The following is a 22,267-nucleotide window of genomic DNA, read 5'->3' as shown; positions in this document are numbered from 1 at the left end:
CGTTGTGATTGGTTTATGTGCAACACGTATGTTGTATGGTCGTAAGATACGCGAGATAGTCTCAGACGTACCTTTGATGTAAGGTATCGTTGCTGTTGTCACTGAGTTATTCGTTTCGTTGGGTTCGTTGGGTTTGTAAGTGTTGCGTTTGATAAAGTCAGAGTTATAGTTGTTTTTGTCAAAAACACGTTTGAGATAGTTGTTTTCGTTTTGTAGTGCGTCCGGTGAATCACATATGATTTATGCACGTCTTGTTAATCACACCTAAATCACACATCACAACTAAAAATAAAATATTTTACTTCACACTAATCCACAATGACAATACACATTTCCTGTACACACAATACAATGACGTAAGAACCAGATAACAAATACTGCTAACCTGACGTTTACTTCTCATTTGACTCTGAAGATGACTACCGCTAAGGTTGTCGAAACGTCAGTCAACAACAACAAAAACAGTCCTCCTCAGGACTTTATTAACCTGGACGATCATCATTTACAAACATATAACGATACTCCCGGTTTCAAACCACTTACTTTATTACGATAATTTGGACGACAGAGCGAACAACTTGCTAACGACTACATACGTTTTGCAAGCAACGTCAGACGCATACGCCAACAACTCTGGTTCAACCACCGCTGCAAGGATTTTAGTCTCGTTCCGGCAGGACTTAGAATTAAGTCCCCGTTGAACACACAAAGACTGAGTGCCTCTACCAGCCAGTAAAGCTTCTACTCCTCCCCAAAACCCTGTGCAATCACCATTGACGGACAGCCTCTTGTCCAGACCACAGACTTCAACTACCTGGGTAGTACAATCTCCAGCAATGCTAAGATTGAAAGGAGCTGAGGAACAGAATGGGAAGGGCGAGTGCAGCGTTCAGTCAACTAAACGATCGGCTATGGCAAAATAAGCATGTCTCGACCAGAGTTAAAGCCAAGGTCTATCAGGCGGTGGTGCTGACAACACTCCTTTATGGAGCAGAGGCATGGACAATCTACAGGCTTCAAGTGAAGAAACTGAGTGCGTATATGATGAGACAACTGCGGGACATTCTGAAGATATCATGGCGGGACAAGATCGCAAATGCTAAGATTCTCCGTCTGACTGACCTGCCACACATGGCTGACATGCTGATTCAAAAGAATTTAAGATGGATTGGTCATGTCCATCGTATGGAGAGATCTCGTTTACCACGCCAGCTATTGTACAGCCAACTAGTAGAAGGGAAACGAAACCAAGGCCGACCTCGACTCAGACTCAAAGATGTCATGAAACGAAATCTAAAGAGGAGAGACGTCAACGTGACAACCTGGAAGCAATTGGCTGATAACAGACCGGCCTGGAGAGCTTCAATCCAACCATAGAACAGTCCTCGTCGCTTACGACTGACTGCATGATGATGATGATGATGATGAACACACAAGAGGCTATTCAGATTGTCAAATCCACCAGCAGACGACTGATACGATCGCGGATTAACGACTGTCACAGACGAATCAACTATTACATCAAACAACAAGAACAAAGACTGAACAAACTGAACAAAATGGCGGATTTCGTCCGTTGCCGCTGAGATTTACCGAAATTGATCGCTTTTCCGAAAATTTCACAATTTCCCACTCCCTCCTGAGGAAAGAGTGAGGAAAATGTATGTGTGTATTTGGGATTCGGCAAGCAATTTTTTGATGAAAATCAAGGTAAAAAACCTTAAATTCATAACAGCGAGTCAACTGTGGTTGTCAGTTATGTGCTCCTACGAGGATGCATTTATAACTATCGAGTGTTGAACGTTCTAAACGAGGAGGCAAAAGGTCATGAAGCTTATGTGAGGAATCTGCTACTATCTTCTGAAACAACGCTGTTGTTATATCATTCCTCCTTTCGCTAAGGCGTTGCAAATTAGTAAACTGCAGAGCGTTTTCATATTCTTGATGAGGCAGGATTATTTTTAATGCTCGCTTTTGGACTGACTCTAGGTCATCTGACAGATACAATGTCAGACTATTGTGGAACACTGGGCAAGCATACTCAAGACAGGTCTTATACACGTTTTGTAAAATTGGAGCAATTCCTTGACTTCGATATTTGCTCGTTTTAGTTGAATAAGATAATAGAGGCGTTTACGGCATTTCTTAATTATTTCATTTACGTGGATGTTCCACTTAAGGTTACTGGCTATAACCAATCCCAAAACTTTCGCGTGTTGGACAATATCCAGTGTAATGTTATTGATGGTAATTGGTTGAAGGTCATTGGTATTAGATCCAAAACAAATTCGCATCTCTTTACATTTGGTTTCATTTAACTGGAACTTATCACGCGAGATGCTGTTCGCTAATGTGTCCATTTGGTTTTGTAAGTTACTTGTTTGATCTTTCTCAATTACTTCACTAACAGTGGTATCGTCCACGAATTTCCACATTTCATTATTTGGTAACTTGAGATCGTTAATCATTATCAAAAATAGCCAAGGCCCCAATTTTGTGCCCTGCGGAACGCCTGCAGGTACGAGTTTCCACTCTGAAAAGCAATCGAATTTCAGCTTTACTCTTTGTTTCCTGAGGGAGAGGAAATCCATAATCCAGTGTAGAACCCATTTCGGTATATGAAATGAACGTAGTTTTTCAACCAATAAGTTATGATCAATCAGATCGAAAGCTTTCTTGAAATCCAATAACAGCACACGAACGGCCGCCCCGTTACCATCAGTTGCTTTATTCCACGATTGTAACATACTAAGTAAAGCTATAGTTGTGCTTGAATTTGGGATTGCCCCATACTGATTAGAGTCTATCTTCTTAAGTACAGCTGGCTTGACATAATTTTCCACAACAAACTCCTCGGCTACTTTTGATAAAATCGCAGTAAGTGATATAGGCCTTAAGTGTTTATTAATATCTCGTACAGGTTTCTGCTTTGGAATTGGTGTAATATTTGCTTTTTTCCATGATTCTGGTAACCGGGCCTCTTTAAAGGAGCTGTTTATAATATCTGCCACGGGAGCGGCCAATAAATCAGCATTCTCTTTTAGAACCCAGGCGGGAATACCGTCTGGGCCAGTTGCTTTCCTTGCGTTAAGGTTGACATCATATCTCAATCATATCATCATATCATCAGGTTCACCAATCATATCATCATATCATCAGGTTCATATCATCAGGTTGCAAACCTGATGATCATCATATCATCAGGTTTGCAAGGTTGACATCATATCTTCCTGTGAAGAAACAGACGGTGAAATACCACTTAACTTTTTGATTTCCTTCCACCAACTTGCAGATGAACACGATTTTAAATGCTCTACTTTGTTTTGGTAAAAACGTTTCCGACAAGATTTTCTTTCTCGGTTTACTTGGTTTCTTAATTTCTTGAAAGAGTCAAGGTCTTTTTGTGCAAAAGCTTTTTCCCTTCGGCGGATCAGTTGTTTTAGCGATTTGGTCATCCAAGGAGGCTCATTAGTGATCAGCACCTTCTTGTTTGTGGGGAGTAGGAAATCAAGACCAAAGTTAATGATGAGCTCTAACATTTTCATTTTGTCATCACTATTTCTTATTTCGTCGTCACTATTTCTTCCTACCCACTGTTCGACATTGACCTCTTCTAAATATTTACCAAAGGCCGAACGTTTGGATGGTCGCAAATCCCTTGACATTACCACTACTTTAGTCCCAGAGTTTTCAGATCTTTTTTAATGGTTGCACTTCTACGGTGACATGATCGGATAGTCCAAAGGGAGGACGTTTAATTGGAGAATCGTAAAATTCTTTCAAATTTGTTAAAATCAAATCCAGCTTATTATTGCCACGAGTAGGAAAATTTACGATCTGACGCAAATGGAAACTATTCTTTAGCAGACGAACGTTCAATTTGTTAAAATCGCCCGAGATAATTATCCCACAATTTGGAAATTTTGTTTCAACTGTTTGTAGTGATTCAAAAAGATAATTGATCATAGCCTCATCATCGCCCCGGTGGGTGGTACAAATTACATAAAATAATATTAGACACACCTCTTGGTAAACGGGTCAGTCTTAGATCTAACCATAATGCTTCGAGCTCATTTGTTAAAAGGTCTTGCAGGATGCTAAAGTTAATTGTGTTTCGAATATAGACGCAAACACCACCATGAATGCGTTCACGTCTATCGCTGTTGTATAATTTACGATATTTCATTTATATTTTTTATTGCATGCCAGATGTTATAAGTTCCCATGCAGAGTTTTATGTGCCGAAATTATAATTAAAAATTAGGGTGTATATACTTAACACTTCCTAAGTATTTTCTCTCTTAATTAATTCATGTTGTAGTAGTGCACGTAAGTCACGAAATGTAAACATATAAATAGACTGAAATTTGTAATAGTCCAAGAGATTGTGTAGATTGTTCATTGCTAATAAACTCCATAAAACAAACCGAATCAGAGTGCAGATCAATTTTCTGGACGAACTCAGTGAATTCTGCGACAATCGCGTCTAATTAAATTATACCCGGGTAGCGAAACAATGTTATCATCAATATGACTTTGCAACCAAGTTTCCACGATGCATAGAATATCCACACTTGAACTGGCAATGTACGCATGTAATTCATCGATTTTTGGGGCCAGCGACATGATATTAGACAACATTATGGATGGTACAAATACATTTGGTGATCCACAACTTTTAAAGGATACTCTTGGAATAATAATACAATTGCTTTTGTTATGACCAGACAGTCTGCAACGGGAACGTAAGTTATAATGACCGCTTGGATTAAGAGACGATCTTACTAGTGTAGGTATTGCTCGAACGAACTCAAGCGATTGTGTGATAGACAAACAACACTCTAATGTACTATCCTCTTTTTCTTTAAAAATATCTTTCACTATAAATTGATCGTGTTGGTGTTGTTGGCTGTCGCCTTTTTTACATAGCACAGGTATTCTCTCCAAGACTTTTGTTGTTCCTCTCTGAATGTTGTTCGTCTTTGGAAAGGTAGAGCATTTTTGCGTTAATTAATAGGCAAGTTGTCATGTTGCATTATTTCACTAACGTCTAAATATGCCGGGTGTTGAACTAGTTAACACGCTGCAATATACTCGTATTTGGTATCAGATTAAAGATCTTGCTATGAGGATTACAAATATGTCTTTATTATTGTGGCCGACATTCCAGGAGCGAATCTACAGCTTGAGAAATGTGGAGACGTTTTGCGTTAATTAATATTCGCGGTACTTAACTGACATGTTTATATATATCTAATTTTCATGAAGTTAACACGCTACAATTTACTTGTGTTTAGTATCGTCTTAAAGATCTTGTTCTTAGGATTACAAATATGGTTTTATTATCTTGGTCCAAATTCGTGAAGCGGTTCTACAGCTTTGGAAAGGTGGAGCATTTTTGCGTTAATTAATAGGCAAGTTGTCATGTTGCATTATTTCACTAACGTCTAAATATGCCGGGTGTTGGACTAGTTAACACGCTGCAATATACTCGTATTTGGTATCAGATTAAAGATCTTGCTATGAGGATTACAAATATGGTTTTATTATTGTGGTCCAAATTCGTGAAGCGGTTCTACAGCTTTGGAAAGGTAGAGCATTTTGCGTTAATTAATATTCGCGGTACTTAACTGACATGTTTATATATATCTAATTTTGATGAAGTTAACACGCTACAATTTACTTGTGTTTAGTATCGTCTTAAAGATCTTGTTCTGAGGATTACAAATATGGTTTTATTATCTTGGTCCAAATTCGTGAAGCGGTTCTACAGCTTTGGAAAGGTAGAGCATTTTTGCGTTAATTAATAGGCAAGTTGTCATGTTGCATTATTTCACTAACGTCTAAATATGCCGGGTGTTGAACTAGTTAACACGCTGCAATATACTCGTATTTGGTATCAGATTAAAGATCTTGCTATGAGGATTACAAATATGTCTTTATTATTGTGGCCGACATTCCAGGAGCGAATCTACAGCTTTGGAAAGGTAGAGCATTTTAGCGTTAATTAATATTCGCGGTACTTAACTGACATGTTTATATATATCTAATTTTGATGAAGTTAACACGCTACAATTTACTTGTGTTTAGTATCGTCTTAAAGATCTTGTTCTGAGGATTACAAATATGGTTTTATTATCTTGGTCCAAATTCGTGAAGCGGTTCTACAGCTTTGGAAAGGTAGAGCATTTTTGCGTTAATTAATAGGCAAGTTGTCATGTTGCATTATTTCAATAACGTCTAAATATGCCGGGTGTTGAACTAGTTAACACGCTGCAATATACTCGTATTTGGTATCAGATTAAAGATCTTGCTATGAGGATTACAAATATGTCTTTATTATTGTGGCCGAAATTCCAGGAGCGAATCTACAGCTTGAGAAATGTGGAGACTTTTTGCGTTAATTAATATTCGCGGTACTTAACTGACATGTTTATATATATCTAATTTTGATGAAGTTAACACGCTACAATTTACTTGTGTTTAGTATCGTCTTAAAGATCTTGTTCTGAGGATTACAAATATGGTTTTATTATCTTGGTCCAAATTCGTGAAGCGGTTCTACAGCTTTGGATAGGTAGAGCATTTTGCGTTAATTAATATTCGCGGTACTTAACTGACATGTTTATATATATCTAATTTTCATGAAGTTAACACGCTACAATTTACTTGTGTTTAGTATCGTCTTAAAGATCTTGTTCTGAGGATTACAAATATGGTTTTATTATCTTGGTCCAAATTCGTGAAGCGGTTCTACAGCTTATGAAATAGTTTTCTTTTTTGGTTTAATTAATTTGTGCGTTATTTAAATGAGATGTACTTATGTCTGATTTTGAAGTAGTGGTAAACACGCTGCAATCATTTTTCATTGGGTACCATTTTAAAGATGTGATTCTGAAGATTGGAAAGATGTTCTGATTATCGTGGCACAAGTTCGAGGAGAGAATCTACGGCTTATGAAAAGAACAACACTTTTGTGCTATGTAATTTGTTGCAATATAGAACATATGTGTCTTATTTATTTCGTCGAATTGTTGAGTTTATGCTAATTTATGCAAACGTCATTTTAAGAATTTCACGGTTTAAAACCTTTGTCGTATCCTGTGTGTTTTGACTTTCTTGAATCGTTGATGTCAACGGTTTTCCTGTATTATCGAAGCAATTATTACTTTTGCGAGAAAAGTTAATTCAGGATTATATTTAAATCTTTTGTGCTCTTCTCGTTTTCGTGTAACGCTAAATGATGAAGGTACGTTATCGCTTCTTCTTGTCTTACGGTCGTTTATGTCCTTTATCATTCACTGCATTTGTTTGTGCTTTTCAGCGCACTGTTGGTCGTCCATCGAAATACACGTTTGACGTGAATGCAATTGTTGCAGCTATGTCAAATGTGTCTGGCGACCAAAACGATTCTTACAGAAAGTCAAATAGCTTCTGGGGGAAAATTTTAGTTGAACTTGGGATTAGAAACAAATTGCTTGCACGGAGAAACCTATATCTTCGCTGGCACGATAACCGGAATGGCATGCGATCTGCAATCGAGCATGGGCGATTAGAGGTACGCAAAGGATATTTAATTTCATGTATTGATCATTCGTTTGACAGTAAACGGTTTATGAATTTTGGGCGGTTTGAAAATTATCTTAAACTTTCTGATTGGTTGTTTGTGTAAAGATTACGAATTAATTATTTTTCAAAACGTAATGACCGTTTGAATATTTGTGATATCTTCTGCGCATGCGCTGATTGATAACCGATGTTTGTGCTTGAGAATTATTCAAAGCGAAAGCAAGCCCAAAAATTTTCTGCGAACTTAAATTAAAATGCAATTTGTCATTTGAGTTATTAAGATTGTTGTATTTTTGCTGTATTTGATACGTCGCTCGCTCAGTGCATTGCGATGGAAAATTTATAGCATTTTGTACTTCGTGATGTTATCAGTACAACAAAGACCTTGCATAATTCATCGATATATAGTTGCATTATATGAAGCGTTAATCCTCACTTAAAGACGAAATAAAAGTTACATCGTCGAAAATATCGCTAACCTATTTATGTAAAACGCAAAAGTTACAAGCGTTTTGAATTATCGGTTGGGTGGAATATGTACAGTTCAGAAAATTGTTTTAAAAGAGTTTTTGAGGATAAAGTATTCACAGCAAAAATGGTTTTCGATGCACGATCTTTTGGACTTCACTTTTCTCAATAAGCACAGTCACGTGACATGCAATGTAATGAAGGGCGTCTTGTAAATGCAGAATAGTTTAGATAGTTATCGGACCCACATGTGTGCATCGCTTAACTTTGTTTTTAAGGCTATTGCACTATTTTTGAGGGATTAGCTCCATAAAAATTTGCGTGTATCCATACCATAGGCAACATATGCCTCACTTGCACTAAATTATGTAATAATTCAATTTTTAATTAAGGTATTTAAGTGGCTATATGCAAATAAATACATTGATAATGTACACTCTATCGGGAATGATTTATGCAAAAAGTTTTGATTTGGGTAATGCATTTCCATAAATCTGGGACTGACGGCAATCGTATTTTTCAACTTCATTTTTAATCTGAAATGTCTAAATGTCCAAGAAACGTTGTTTTTTTGGCATATTATTTACATATTTGGCTATTTATGTCCAATCAATTTTAGTCAATTCATCTTTTGAGCGTAACGTCAGTGAACATTGATTATGGAGACATTGTATTGTAGCACATTTATCAACTGCGTTAACTATTTCTTTTCTTTGTTCTTCTTGGCGGCGCTTCCAGCATTCCTGTTGGGGTATGGTGGGGGGAGGAGGGGAAGGTCATTAGGAACCTCACACCTTTTTTGTAGAATGTGACAGGGATTTGAAAACGCGTAATCTTGGAAGTCTCACATTCTGTATAGATAGGACGCATGCTTATAGCCTTTAAAATAAAAGAGAATATTTACGTCGAATAGATGTCGCATATCCTTGCTGTAATGTGAGGAGGGGGGTGGCGGTGGCAGGTGAAACTTGAGTCTACAAATATAAGGTTCATGCAAGTTAAAATCGGTTGCTCATGTGTTCAGAGAATATTCTAACCATTTTAGGTGCCCAAATATAAATCTTTATATAAATTTTTTGATTTTTTAGATCTTTAGACATAACGTAATGGTTGAATTGTAAATATTTCAATATTGTTGTAATCATTAATATCGCCTTTTTTTATTTTAAGCATATTTAATTATTAATATCTTGAAATAGTTTATTACAGTATTAATAATGATGGTACTATTTGCTTTGTTCTAATCCAGACCATACTTCAAATTAAATCAGTGTTTCTTCTGATGCACTCAATTTAATATAATACACTTGTTTGCATTTTTTAGTTATCAAATGCTGAAGATCTGTTAGCTAGCCATGACAATAAATATAATGATAATGCGCATCACCCGTCGTCGGGTCGCGAGTTTTTGCCATTTTTAGAGTCCCGACCATTTAACACTCATAGTGGTGAATGCGCAGGAAACGACCATTATGATTTTGGCCAATCAGCGACTGACAGTGATGAGGCTAGCGAGGAATTCGACATGGTCACTACCCAGAAGCATTTAACTGGAGATATTCATTACACTAAAGAAAGTGAACATGGAGATGCATCTTCCATTAAACAAGATTCAAAAAAAGAAGTTTCAAGCAGACACACCAACAATGTGGTCAAAACCTTAGCACAATCCAATAAAGAAAACAAATGCATAAAACGTAGAAGATGCATACCGAAAGCCCATACTCCAGAAAGGAACAACCAAAACTATGGTGTCTCTGTCAAAAGAAGATGTTGGAATCTATATTTTGTGCGATGAAAAGAAAGAAGGTTGTCTGGAGTTTTATCATCCAGAATGCGTTGGTTTACCTCATCTTAAAACAAAGAAACAACTCGAAAAATACAGTAATTGTATAGACGGCAAATCTTATATCTGTCCTAGTTGTGCTAGCAAAAAATCCCGCAATAAATACCGTCCACAAGAACTGCTGTCACTTTCAAACAAAGAAACTGATGACAATGATCCAATGCACGTTTTTGGCACAAATGATATTCACGAGGAGGGTGTCCTGGAGTCACATGGAGAAATGGAAGACGTGGTCGATAACAGAGAATGTAATGTACTTTTACATCCTTCTTCACCGTGCATTGATGAAAAGATGAAAACATATGTATTTCAGATCGTGTATCTTACAGCATGGAAAGTAGTCCGTCGATTGAGAAAGTCATTTATCACTCTGACGAATTTCAAAATGTCATTCCTATGATTATAAGGAAGAGGAAAAAGTACAACTGACTGACTTCTCAAGCAAGTGGCGCGATGATTGTAATGATAAAAAGTATCATCTCCTCAGCATTTTTGCAAAACTTGACAATGTTGATAAAAGACCTTCTACTTGTGAAAGTGATTCTAGCGAGGGATGGGAGCCGATGAAAATATCAGAAGATGAAGATAATATGGATAATGTCTGTGCTAATGCAACATCTTCACCATTCAGCGATGTTGAATCGTATGAGATGTCTTCAAAGAAAAGAACGTTGGCAAAACATATGCTAATATTACCCCAAACAATAATTGCAACACATCAAACTATTGCTCCGATGAGCACGAAACTTTCCAGAGAATGATGGACTGCCCATATTTGCCACGACCAAATACATTCTTTATAGCCGATGTTTGTAGGTCTGCAACATTTTTTGAGTGAAGCAGAGTGGTCAAGGATCAGACCTACCACGGAAAAACCAAACACTCTTCGGTGCCCATGGACGGATATCATGATGGATCACATGAAAAATCCAACGCCTACTGCACCTTCCAATTCGAAAGGCATTTCATCGCTAAGGAAAATTCGAGGAAAAGAAATACGCCGATTGTGTTTAATGCTACAGGTCACTGCATCTTTGCAGATTGTTCTGCAAGTTTGTATTGCAAATCTTTCGCAAAGACTTTCTTCCCAAGAAAGTTACCGTAACTTATGACGGATCTGTGAAACACGCTGCTGGAGAGCGCCAGTCTAGGTTCATAAAGAGTGACAAACGTAAGCAACTGGCAAATCAATTTCACAAAGGACCTGGCCAACCTTCAAAAGTGTACCAAGAAATAAAAGAGGGAATATCGGTAAATGCAAAGGCAGCTGGAAATAGAAATGAATGTGGTAAAATTCCAGATACTGTGAGAAAAATAGCCAGTGAAGGAAGACAACAAACTCAGCTGGACAAAGACGTCATGACTTCCTTGAAGATGGCTATGGATGATTTAATTCAGCGAGAAAAACAGCGCGAGATGCCTCCCAAACAGATTGAAGGATTTGTTCAAGCAATTTCATTTTGTCCACTTTGGGTATATATGTGGAATGAAGATCAGGTGCGTCTTTGGCATTACTTATGCATGAAAGATATTGCATACATGGACGCAACCGGAACGATTGTGCAAGATTTCATGGGCAAAAGAGTACTTTATTATGCAATTATTGTTCGACACCCAAAGAAAGGAAATCCATCAGTGCCGATTGCCGAAATGATAACAAATGATCACAGTGCTCCCAGCATACGTTCCTTTATTGAGAGGTTTCGTCGAGATGAGGCAAACGTTTTCAAAGGAAACGTTCGAATACCTCGTCAGTTAAATACAGATTACTCAAAGGCGTTGATATTGGCTGCTCTGAAAGAGTTCAACGGAGAAACCCTTGCTCAGTTTTACTTCGAGCATTCAGGATTGTGCAGAGGATGGCATCAAACGAAGATTTTGCATTTATGGTTTTACATGTTGGCTGCAGTCATTTCATGAACATAATTCATAGGCGTTTGAAATCAATTATGCGTATCAAAGTCAGTACGACAAACGAGGTGTGGTATCGCTTTAACATGTATTGTGTGTCGCTGTTGGTAAACTCTAGAACCCAAGAAGAATTTGATCATATTCTTCTACCTGTTGCAATTTGCCTGCTTCATAAGACTCAAAATGATGAAGTCCAAAACGCGTTCAGCACCTTATGGAAATTGATCCATGCAATGGAGGAACGAGAACAAATCCTTGAACATGTTGAAGTGCATGGAGTCTTTTCAAATGCAGGCGATGATGATGCCGATCTTACTGAAACAGACAGAAATACAAGTCAAAATCCATTCAAAAATCATTACGATAGCTTGCTACGAAATGTCAAAGAAAGAGCGATGGAAGATGCAAAACATAGCAAGGCAAATAATAGATGCTACGCACCAGAATTTTTTGCATTCATAGAATCTTATCTTTGTGAGATGCCTTTGTGGTCTGGTGTACTTTTAGGTTCATTAGACCGATACATAGAGGAGAACGATCCAGTTTACGAAACATTACACGACTATCCGTACCTTTCATTTAAATCAGAAAACTCAAAACAGAGGGCTATGTGGAAGGTGTCATGCGAAACTTAAAACAAGAAGATTTTCCAAACAAAAGAAGACTGCGTCCTGATGCATTTGTTTTGGAAAATTATGACAGAATTAGGCGACGAATGACAGATTTCTCGGATAGACTAACTGCTAATAAACCTACCAGAAAACAAAGACGTCCAAAAATTCTTGGAAAAATTTTCAGACGCAAACATCGGACAAAACATCTGCACAAGAAATCGATATAAAAGAAAATACAAAAGAAGGAAAGCAATACTATCGTAAGTTCAGATGACACTTCAGATGATGAAGTTGATGATTATTCACAAGTCAGTGAAACATGGGGGAAAAAGACTCCATCGACACCAAAAACTAATGCTAAAGTTGGACAATTCCAGCAGTCACCGGCAATTCCGTTAAGCGAAACTCCAGAAATCAATAAATGTACACAGAGTAGACGTCCACCGTCATCATTCTTAAATTTTTTTCATAAAGGTAGTAAGAAAAAGAGAGCTTCTAAAAATCGCCCTAACGCGTTTTTAACGAAAGAGGCAGCTAAATTATGGCTAGATATGTCGGCAGAGGACAAGTTCCGCTTCAAGGATACAAGTATGTTGACGAAAAACAAACAAAGTAAAGACAGCGAGCGTACGAAATCCAGCAAATCCATTGGTACGTCGCACAAGATGCACGTGTCTTTGCTAAGAAAAGAATTAACAAGAGGTTTAATCAATAAGGGTAACGATTGCTGGTTGAACAGTCTTCTGCAATGTTTGCATGCATTAAAAGTTGAATACCCCGAAACAACGACAAAATGTAATCCAACTGTAGTGAAAGTACTGAATAAAACCTTGCGAATATTAAAAAACACGAATGACAAACCTTTGTATCCACAACAGCTGCACGACATTTTTAATAAGTATTTTGGTTATGCGAGTGGCCAACAACACGATATTCACGAGAGTTTTATAGTTTTGCATGAACATTGTGACGCAGGCTCCTTTAGAGGAACGTACAAATATAGAAAAATTTGTGATGTATGTGGAAAAACTCGGTTGCATGATGAGGAAACCTTCATGACGCTTTTTGCTTCCGTTGACAATGGCAACAAAACCTTAACAGAAAAATCGAAGAGAGTTTAATCGATTCTGTATTTACACACTGTAGCACATGCAGTGTGAGGACGAATCACGTTCGCATAGGTGAACTCAAAACACTGCCTAAAATTTTATGCCTTGGTTTCAAAAGATTTGTTTCAAATGGATCAGGAGTTACGAAGAGTTGTCAGAGAGTTCCACTGCCATTAAAATTAACATTGCAGAATGATGGTGCATCGGCCACTTATCAATTATCCTCATGTGCATTGCATTACGGCTCAGGTATTGATGTTGGCCATTACACAGCTGTAATATTCAAAGATGGAAGAGTTTATGAGGTCGACGATACATTCGTCTCTGATATATCACAAAAGTGGAAGCAAAGGTGTCAACTTATGCGTACATAGCCTTTTACTCCGCTGAAAATTTTAGTGACAAAGGTTATGGAGACGAACGACAGTCGTCAACCCAACTCAGCGATGATAGTGACAATGAGGACATACCCCGAAGTACAAGCTCACCAAATTTTGTGGGCTCTGTTCATAGCACAAGTGCGCCAACCGCACAAACGAATAGTAGAGATGTCCAATCAAAGGTCGATAGTTTGCCTCCGTCAATTGCACAAAAATATAAGAAAATGTGCAAGGTATTTCACTCACTTTGTGATCTCAATGTAAGAAATGAACGTGTTGCTTCATTTAAAACACACGGATACAATCTTCTGGGAAAAGATATCAAAACTCTTGAACCTTTGGAAAAGGGTTTTTCAAACGATACATATGTTCTTTCCAACCCTGGATGGCTCAATGATGAGGTTATAAATTGTTACCTTCTATTGCTAACAAAAAATACGGAAAAGTTTGGATTGCGTAGTTTTGCATTCACGACACAATTCATGACAAAACTTCGATCCGTACGCCAGCCGAACAATAAAGAGCGCTTTCATGAAATGTTAAGGAGGCACTACCGAGGTGTTTTGTTTCATCTTTACGACGTGATTGCAATTCCTATAAATGTTGGACAAGGTAGTCACTGGTGTATGGCAATAATCAACACTGTTGAATGTTGCATTTATTTGTACGACCCAATGGCAAGAGGCAGTCAATATCTAACATTGGTAGATAATATAAAATTTTACTTCAAAGAACTTTACCGAATGAGAGGTCAATGTATCGAAATAGCAAACAAAAATTTCGTGTCGGAATTCTCGGCGCATTGGGAAGACAAATTTCCAGCGCAGAATGATGCCATTAGCTGTGGTGTTTTGTCCTGGCTTATGCTCGTTATAGAATGGGCTTATATGATCATAGTCCAAATATTTTTTTGATAAACGCATTGCGACCAATAATTGCTAATGAGCTGTACATTAATGAACTCCTTTTCATTTCAAAAACAATATTTCCTCGTGACGTTAGATGTTGTCAAATACCAACGTCTTACAAGCAAAATGTCGGTCGTCTCGTAACTCTTAAATGTTTTGTAATGGGGAAATACCTAGACAGTTCCAATGGAAACACAATGATAACATTGTTTCATTAAATCAAACTTATAGCTTTACATTGGAATATCATAATTGTGGTGAGTACGTTTGTTATGTTCTTTTCAACGACGAGCAAACACATCTCACAAACACATGTATTGTTACCGCTTTATGAAAAATCAATTAATGAAGAAACTAACTGTATGTCTTGCATATACCGATAAATTCATTGTTGATGCACAACTGGCTGCTCTAATGCGCCGTTGCTGCAGAAATGCGCCGTTGCTGCAGAAATGTCAACAACGCAACTGGCTGCTCTAATGCGCCGTTGCTGCAGAAATGAACAACGCAACTGGCTGCTCTAATGCGCCGTTGCTGCAGAAATGACAACGCAACTGGCTGCTCTAATGCGCCGTTGCTGCAGAAATGTCAGACAACGCAACTGGCTGCTCTAATGCGCCGTTGCTGCAGAAATGTCAGACAACGCAACTGGCTGCTCTAATGCGCCGTTGCTGCAGAAATGTCAGACAACGCAACTGGCTGCTCTAATGCGCCGTTGCTGCAGAAATGTCAGACGCAACTGGCTGCTCTAATGCGCCGTTGCTGCAGAAATGTCAGACAACGCAACTGGCTGCTCTAATGCGCTGAGAGACGTCTCGTATTATATCACGAGAAAATGCGGCTGTCCATGTCGGAATTGCACCACCCTATCGCGGTGTGGTTCCTAGGCATGCTGATGAGCCCTGATATTGGGCGAAACAGTCACATTCTTTAAAGAATAGAAAAGAATGAAATAGATTAGATTCAAAGTCGAAGCATCGTATAGTTACGCTATTTTGTATTTGTACTTCACTATGATGAGTCATTTCTACGATAGGAGTGAGGTCAGCTACTTTTAAAAGCAAATTAGAGCTCTGTCTCTTTCTGTCTATGTCTAATAAAGCTATCTTTCTGGTAAGATAGCTTTATTAACTTGTTAAAAGACGTTGAAGGGCAACAAAAGTCAGAAAGTAAGGACATCCTAGAATATATTAGTACCAGTTGCGAAATTGTATGTTGTATGTACGAGATCAAAATGGACACTTGCACGCTTCATTTGTACGATTTTTATTGGCGCTCGTTCGCTACGCTCACTCGTTTGTTTTCAATCCCTCTTCTACTCGTGCATAAAAATCGTACGCACTCACCAACCATGAAGGAATATATTAAAATCACGTGTTAACCCTGACCATTTTACAATAAAGATGTCATTCTGATGTCGAAACATGTTTGTCATCGAAAGATGTCGTTCTGATGTCGAAACATGTTTGCGCTTAAAAATCGTCGTGTTTCTCAAATTGTAATGTTTTATTGACAAATAACTTTAAAACACCAACACTATTCTGGAGTTTTGATTTTTCGTGCTATTATTATATTCTCCTACATTATTTAAATTTCGAACCTATGAATATGTTTATTTTTTTGCAACATATTATTTTTTTAGTGATTTACAATGTCTTCAAACTTGACAGCTGACATTGTCTTTTGTTTCATAGCTAGTTTGTCGATGAATGACGATGACGCATGCAAATGCGTGCACCAAGGGTTAATCGTTCTTCGACACAAACAATAGAAATAAAATCAGTTTATCGTGTTTTGTTTCTTCAATCACTGCAAAAACAATATTAAAATTTTTTTGATTTGAAATCTGCCAAACCGACATTCTGTGCGTCATCGTTGAATAACAAAATACGTCACAAAGCTGTTGCATTTTCCAGTCGATGTCAAGTATGCTGACTTTGGAAATTACTTTTTATCAGCAAAAAAAAATAAAACATGCTACCTTTTGTTAGTTTTTCTACAAAATATCAGCAACAGCCTACTCGGATCGGTTCAGAGATCATTTTAATGTTTTTGTAGAAGACGAAACTCTTACCAAAAATTCTGTAACTTCCCTACCAAACAACACAACTGAAATTTTCTCCGGCAGTTGGAAATCTTCAAAGGAGTGGCCTTTGCTTTGCCGCCTTTTCTCTTTAGTTCACTAATTAGGAATGCGATTGGTCCATCATAAAGAAGTAGTAATGCGATTGGTCCATCAAAAGAGATACAAATGAAGAAGCCAGTGTTAATATCACGCGTCATAATTCTCATTCACTTTTGTTGAGTGTGCCCGTGGTAATAACAGATATTTAGAAGTGTGTACGGAAAATGTAAGTGAACAATCCTTTATAGCAACTAGATTGTTTCAATAATTTTACCCAAAGTAAAATAAGTATATATATTTAAACACAACCATATGCATATTTTGATTGTTTTTATGCTTGGGATTGCCTTATTCTCTACCAAAAGTTTTATACATTAATACGCTGCATCACATGGTACTAAAGCATAAATATTTAACCTTTCTCCGGAGGCGAAACTATAATGATATTTTTTATTGTATTTATGATTCCATTTTTATGTAATGTGTCACTGCTTGAACGTTCGTTTACTCGTATAAACGCATGAGCATCGCCGCGTTTACACATGTCGGTGCCCAAGGCATTTTCTTATTGCGGTACCCCATGACGCATTGTTATTTCCTTTTAGCATGGATCGCGGGGCACATGGCATATTTGCCACTGTGCGATATCGGCGCTGGGCATAAGACGATAAGTTTGTTCACGCTGTACAACTAATGATAAACATTATTTTCTATTTAGAAATGGCCGAAAAAGAAGCACAAAATGGTAAAACGATAAGTAACATTTTTTGCAAAGTTTCTTAGTTTTCTGCATTAAGTGAAAAGAAATATTTCAACTTGTCTTTATGGCAAAGTGTACAATGTTCAACAATAGTTGATTCAATTCTATTACATCACCATCAACCTTACTTAAACGTGCTTATGCTAAAGAATAGTCGCAAAAGAATTGTGTTTATTAACATGCATGTTATCCAATCAGTTTAATGTGTGTTCTTTGTTCCAGATACTCAAAACAAACGAGAGAGGGGGGGTAAAGGTGAGCCAGTTCTTCGGAATAGATATAAAATTTCAAAAATGTTAATAGCTAAATACATTTGCATAAAGATGACTCAAACCTACAAAAAATATCTCTTTTTTTATGAATCGTCTTAATCAGAAGAAGAAAATCGAAAGAAGCGAAAAGGTTTGTTGCATAATTTGTACAATATATCGACTAAGAGTGTTTTTTGTACTTGTGCTTAACATAGTACTTATACATGTATGATAATTGAATATCTTTATGATCGTTTTCATGTTAAGCGAACGCCAATGAATATAGTATAAAAAGCTGTTCCGCAACACTGTAAAATTCACTATCGCTTTTTATAACAACCATCTAAATGCATGGTTGAGAACAGGTTTCCAATTCTAATACATGTTTTTTTGTATTTTGTTGGGCATGGAAAATCTCTAACGTCTTTATCGTTCGCAACTTTATAGCAGACGTCGAAAACAAGCCAGAGGAAATAAGTGAGTTTAAACTAATGACACACTTGTTCGCACAAATTATATGTTGATTTTATTACTTTATTATTTCAGAATGTAACACATGCAATGACGTGGGGCCCCGAAGATTGCCCTACCAAACCGCGTCGAGGGACGCGGGTGCCAGGAGAGCCCGGCGGACGGCGTGGTCGTCCCCAATGGCGAGGTCGCGGAATTTGGCGTGGAAGGGGGCGTGGAAGAGGGCGTGGCCAAGGGCGTGGCCAAGTTGTTATCAATATATTTACAAGGTAGAACGATTTTCATTAAACATATATCAAACAAAAAGATTAAAAGTTACTTCATCAATTAAGTAGTGAAGCTTTTAAACTGTATTCGCACAGAATAAAAGAAAACATTCTGATTCGGACTCTATTCGATCAATCAAAAACAAAACTTATTTCAAAACAATGCAAAAAATAAATATGATTTTCTTTTGTTATCTCACATTGTTCTTACCATCTTTTGCAGGGACTAAGGAGGTTAGAAAGTCTTAACTAAAGAGGAAAAAAAGTTCAAAAATCGCCAAAAAAATAAAATTTTTGAAAAGTATCTTTCCTGTGTCCAATCATTATTACAAACAGCTATTCATTATCAATCAATTAAATTCGCCCGGATGGAGGGCAAATTCAGGTCCCCGTTGTATTGCGACCTTGTTTCGTGAAGCACTAAAAAAGTATACACGAAGAAGCCCAAACCATTGTGCCATCTGACATCCAGCTTTTGTTTGGCTCGTTCTTTAATAAACTGCATGTAAGTTTTAAGTTCTAAGGAAATTTATTAACTAAAACGTTGAAAATGTTCTTTACGAGCTGTTATTGTAATTACATGTTGTTTATAAGCTATATGATATGTCCATTCAAAGAAACAACAAACAAAACATTTTTCTTCCTATTTGTAATCCTCAGAACAAGATCTCTAAGCTGATACCAAACACAGTTTATCACAGCGTGTTAACTAGTTCAAAATCCTGCATGCCTATTAATTAACGCAAAAATGCTCCACCTTTCCAAAGCTGTAGACGCTTCTGGAATTTGGACCAAATAATAAAACCATATTTGTAATCCTCAGAACAAGATCTTTAAGACGATACTAAACACAAGTAAATTGTAGCGTGTTAACTTCATCAAAATTAGATATATATAAACATGTCAGTTAAGTACCGCGAATATTAATTAACGCAAAATGCTCTACCTTTCCAAAGCTGTAGATTCGCTCCTGAATTTGGACCACAATAATAAAACATATTTGTAATCCTCATAACAAGATCTTTAATCTGATACCAAATACAGTATATTGCAGCGTGTTAACTAGTTCAACACCCGGCATATTTAGACGTTAGTGAAATAATGCAACATGACAACTTGCCTATTAATTAACGCAAAATGCTCCACCTTTCCAAAGCTGTAGAACCGCTTCTGAATTTGGACCAAGATAATAAAACCATATTTGTAATCCTCAGAACAAGATCTTTAAGACGATACTAAACACAAGTAAATTGTAGCGTGTTAACTTCATCAAAATTAGATATATATAAACATGTCAGTTAAGTACGGCGAATATTAATTAACGCAAAAATGCTCTACTTTCCAAAGCTGTAGAACCGCTTAACGAATTTGGACCACAATAATAAAACCATATTTGTAATCCTCATAGCAAGATCTTTAATCTGATACCAAATACGAGTATATTGCAGCGTGTTAACTAGTTCAACACCCGGCATATTTAGACGTTAGTGAAATAATGCAACATGACAACTTGCCTATTAATTAACGCAAAATGCTCTACCTTTCCAAAGCTGTAGAACCGCTTCACGAATTTGGACCAAGATAATAAAACATATTTGTAATCCTCAGAACAAGATCTTTAAGACGATACTAAACACAAGTAAATTGTAGCGTGTTAACTTCATCAAAATTAGATATATATAAACATGTCAGTTAAGTACCGCGAATATTAATTAACGCAAAAAGTCTCCACATTTCTCAAGCTGTAGATTCGCTCCTGGAATTTCGGCCACAATAATAAAGACATATTTGTAATCCTCATAGCAAGATCTTTAATCTGATACCAAATACGAGTATATTGCAGCGTGTTAACTAGTTCAACACCCGGCATATTTAGACGTTAGTGAAATAATGCAACATGACAACTTGCCTATTAATTAACGCAAAAATGCTCTACCTTTCCAAAGCTGTAGAACCGCTTCACGAATTTGGACCACAATAATAAAACATATTTGTAATCCTCAGAACAAGATCTTTAAGACGATACTAAACACAAGTAAATTGTAGCGTGTTAACTTCATGAAAATTAGATATATATAAACATGTCAGTTAAGTACCGCGAATATTAATTAACGCAAAACGTCTCCACATTTCTCAAGCTGTAGATTCGCTCCTGGAATTTCGGCCACAATAATAAAGACATATTTGTAATCCTCATGGCAAGATCTTTAATCTGATACCAAATACGAGTATATTGCAGCGTGTTAACTAGTTCAACACCCGGCATATTTAGAGTTTAGACGTTAGTGAAATAATGCAACATGACAACTTGCCTATTAATTAACGCAAAATGCTCTACCTTTCCAAAGCTGTAGAACCGCTTCTGGAATTTGGACCAAATAATAAAACCATATTTGTAATCCTCAGAACAAGATCTTTAAGACGATACTAAACACAAGTAAATTGTAGCGTGTTAACTTCATGAAAATTAGATATATATAAACATGTCAGTTAAGTACCGCGAATATTAATTAACGCAAAATGCTCCACATTTCCAAAGCTGTAGAACCGCTTCTGGAATTTGGACCACAATAATAAAACATATTTGTAATCCTCATAGCAAGATCTTTAATCTGATACCAAATACGAGTATATTGCAGCGTGTTAACTAGTCAACACCCGGCATATTTAGACGTTAGTGAAATAATGCAACATGACAACTTGCCTATTAATTAACGCAAAATGCTCTACCTTTCCAAAGCTGTAGAACCGCTCCGAATTTGGACCAAATAATAAAACATATTTGTAATCCTCAGAACAAGATCTTTAAGACGATACTAAACACAAGTAAATTGTAGCGTGTTTACCGTATAAAAACCGTACTATCTTGAATCCTGTGGTACCTTCACAGTCGACTTTGCAAGGCTGTAGATTCGCTCCACGAATTTGGACCAAGATAATAAAACCATATTTGTAATCCTCAGAAAACGTACTTTCGGATGTTACCAAACACAAGTATTTTCCAGCGTGTTTATTTCTTGAAAATTAGGCCTTTTTAGATGTCAACATTTATGCATTGTAAACATCGCGCAATTATTTAACGTAAAGAGACAAAAGCGGAAGTAGTCTTTAAAAGGCTGTAGATTTGCTCCAAGACTTTCGACCAAAATAAAAATAGTATAATCCTTGTCTAAATAACTTGGTCTTTACAACGGCACCAAACACGTGTGCATCTTTTGCTTTTTTGTAGCAAAAAATACGGTTTTTTTCTATTTTGTTTCTGAAACTGATGTTATTTAATAACATTAAAATGAATGTGGTGTCAACTTCACACTTTATGCTAATTTTGAATGTTGTGGTGAATCCTGTGGTGAATGTAAGGATGAATGTCAGGATGAATGTCAGGATGAATCCTGTGGTACCTTCACAGTAGTAAAGTGTCCTAATGTGTGTAGAACGCATTTGTTAGATTTTAATGTCAATGAAAATCATACTTCTTTGAATAATTAAGCACAAAGTGCGACTATACCATTTGAGAAAAACAACTACAGAAATGGAAACTAAAGATAAAGTGCGAAAGAAACTGAATAAACTGTCTTGTTTAAGCATC

At 36.9% G+C, this 22,267-nt stretch overlaps 3 long non-coding RNA genes across 3 annotated transcripts; 2 read left to right on the top strand and 1 right to left on the bottom strand.

The window, feature by feature from the left end:
* Nucleotides 1-16,296: 16,296 nt before the first annotated feature.
* Nucleotides 16,297-20,646, bottom strand: LOC124455156. The gene is made up of 2 exons (XR_006951731.1): nucleotides 20,615-20,646; nucleotides 16,297-16,752 (listed from the first exon to the last, which is right to left on the bottom strand). It is a non-coding gene; the product is annotated as an uncharacterized LOC124455156 (long non-coding RNA).
* Nucleotides 17,111-17,941, top strand: LOC124455157. The gene is made up of 3 exons (XR_006951732.1): nucleotides 17,111-17,156; nucleotides 17,649-17,675; nucleotides 17,913-17,941. It is a non-coding gene; the product is annotated as an uncharacterized LOC124455157 (long non-coding RNA).
* On the top strand, nucleotides 18,576-18,935 carry LOC124455155. Its single transcript, XR_006951730.1, has 2 exons — nucleotides 18,576-18,681; nucleotides 18,902-18,935. It is a non-coding gene; the product is annotated as an uncharacterized LOC124455155 (long non-coding RNA).
* Nucleotides 20,647-22,267: the final 1,621 nt, after the last annotated feature.

This window comes from Xenia sp. Carnegie-2017, unplaced genomic scaffold, assembly GCF_021976095.1.
Source record: "Xenia sp. Carnegie-2017 unplaced genomic scaffold, XeniaSp_v1 HiC_scaffold_30, whole genome shotgun sequence".
NCBI lineage: Eukaryota > Metazoa > Cnidaria > Anthozoa > Malacalcyonacea > Xeniidae > Xenia > Xenia sp. Carnegie-2017.
The sequence above is the reverse complement of the archived record's forward strand: the minus strand, read 5'-3'. Positions and strand labels throughout refer to the sequence as shown.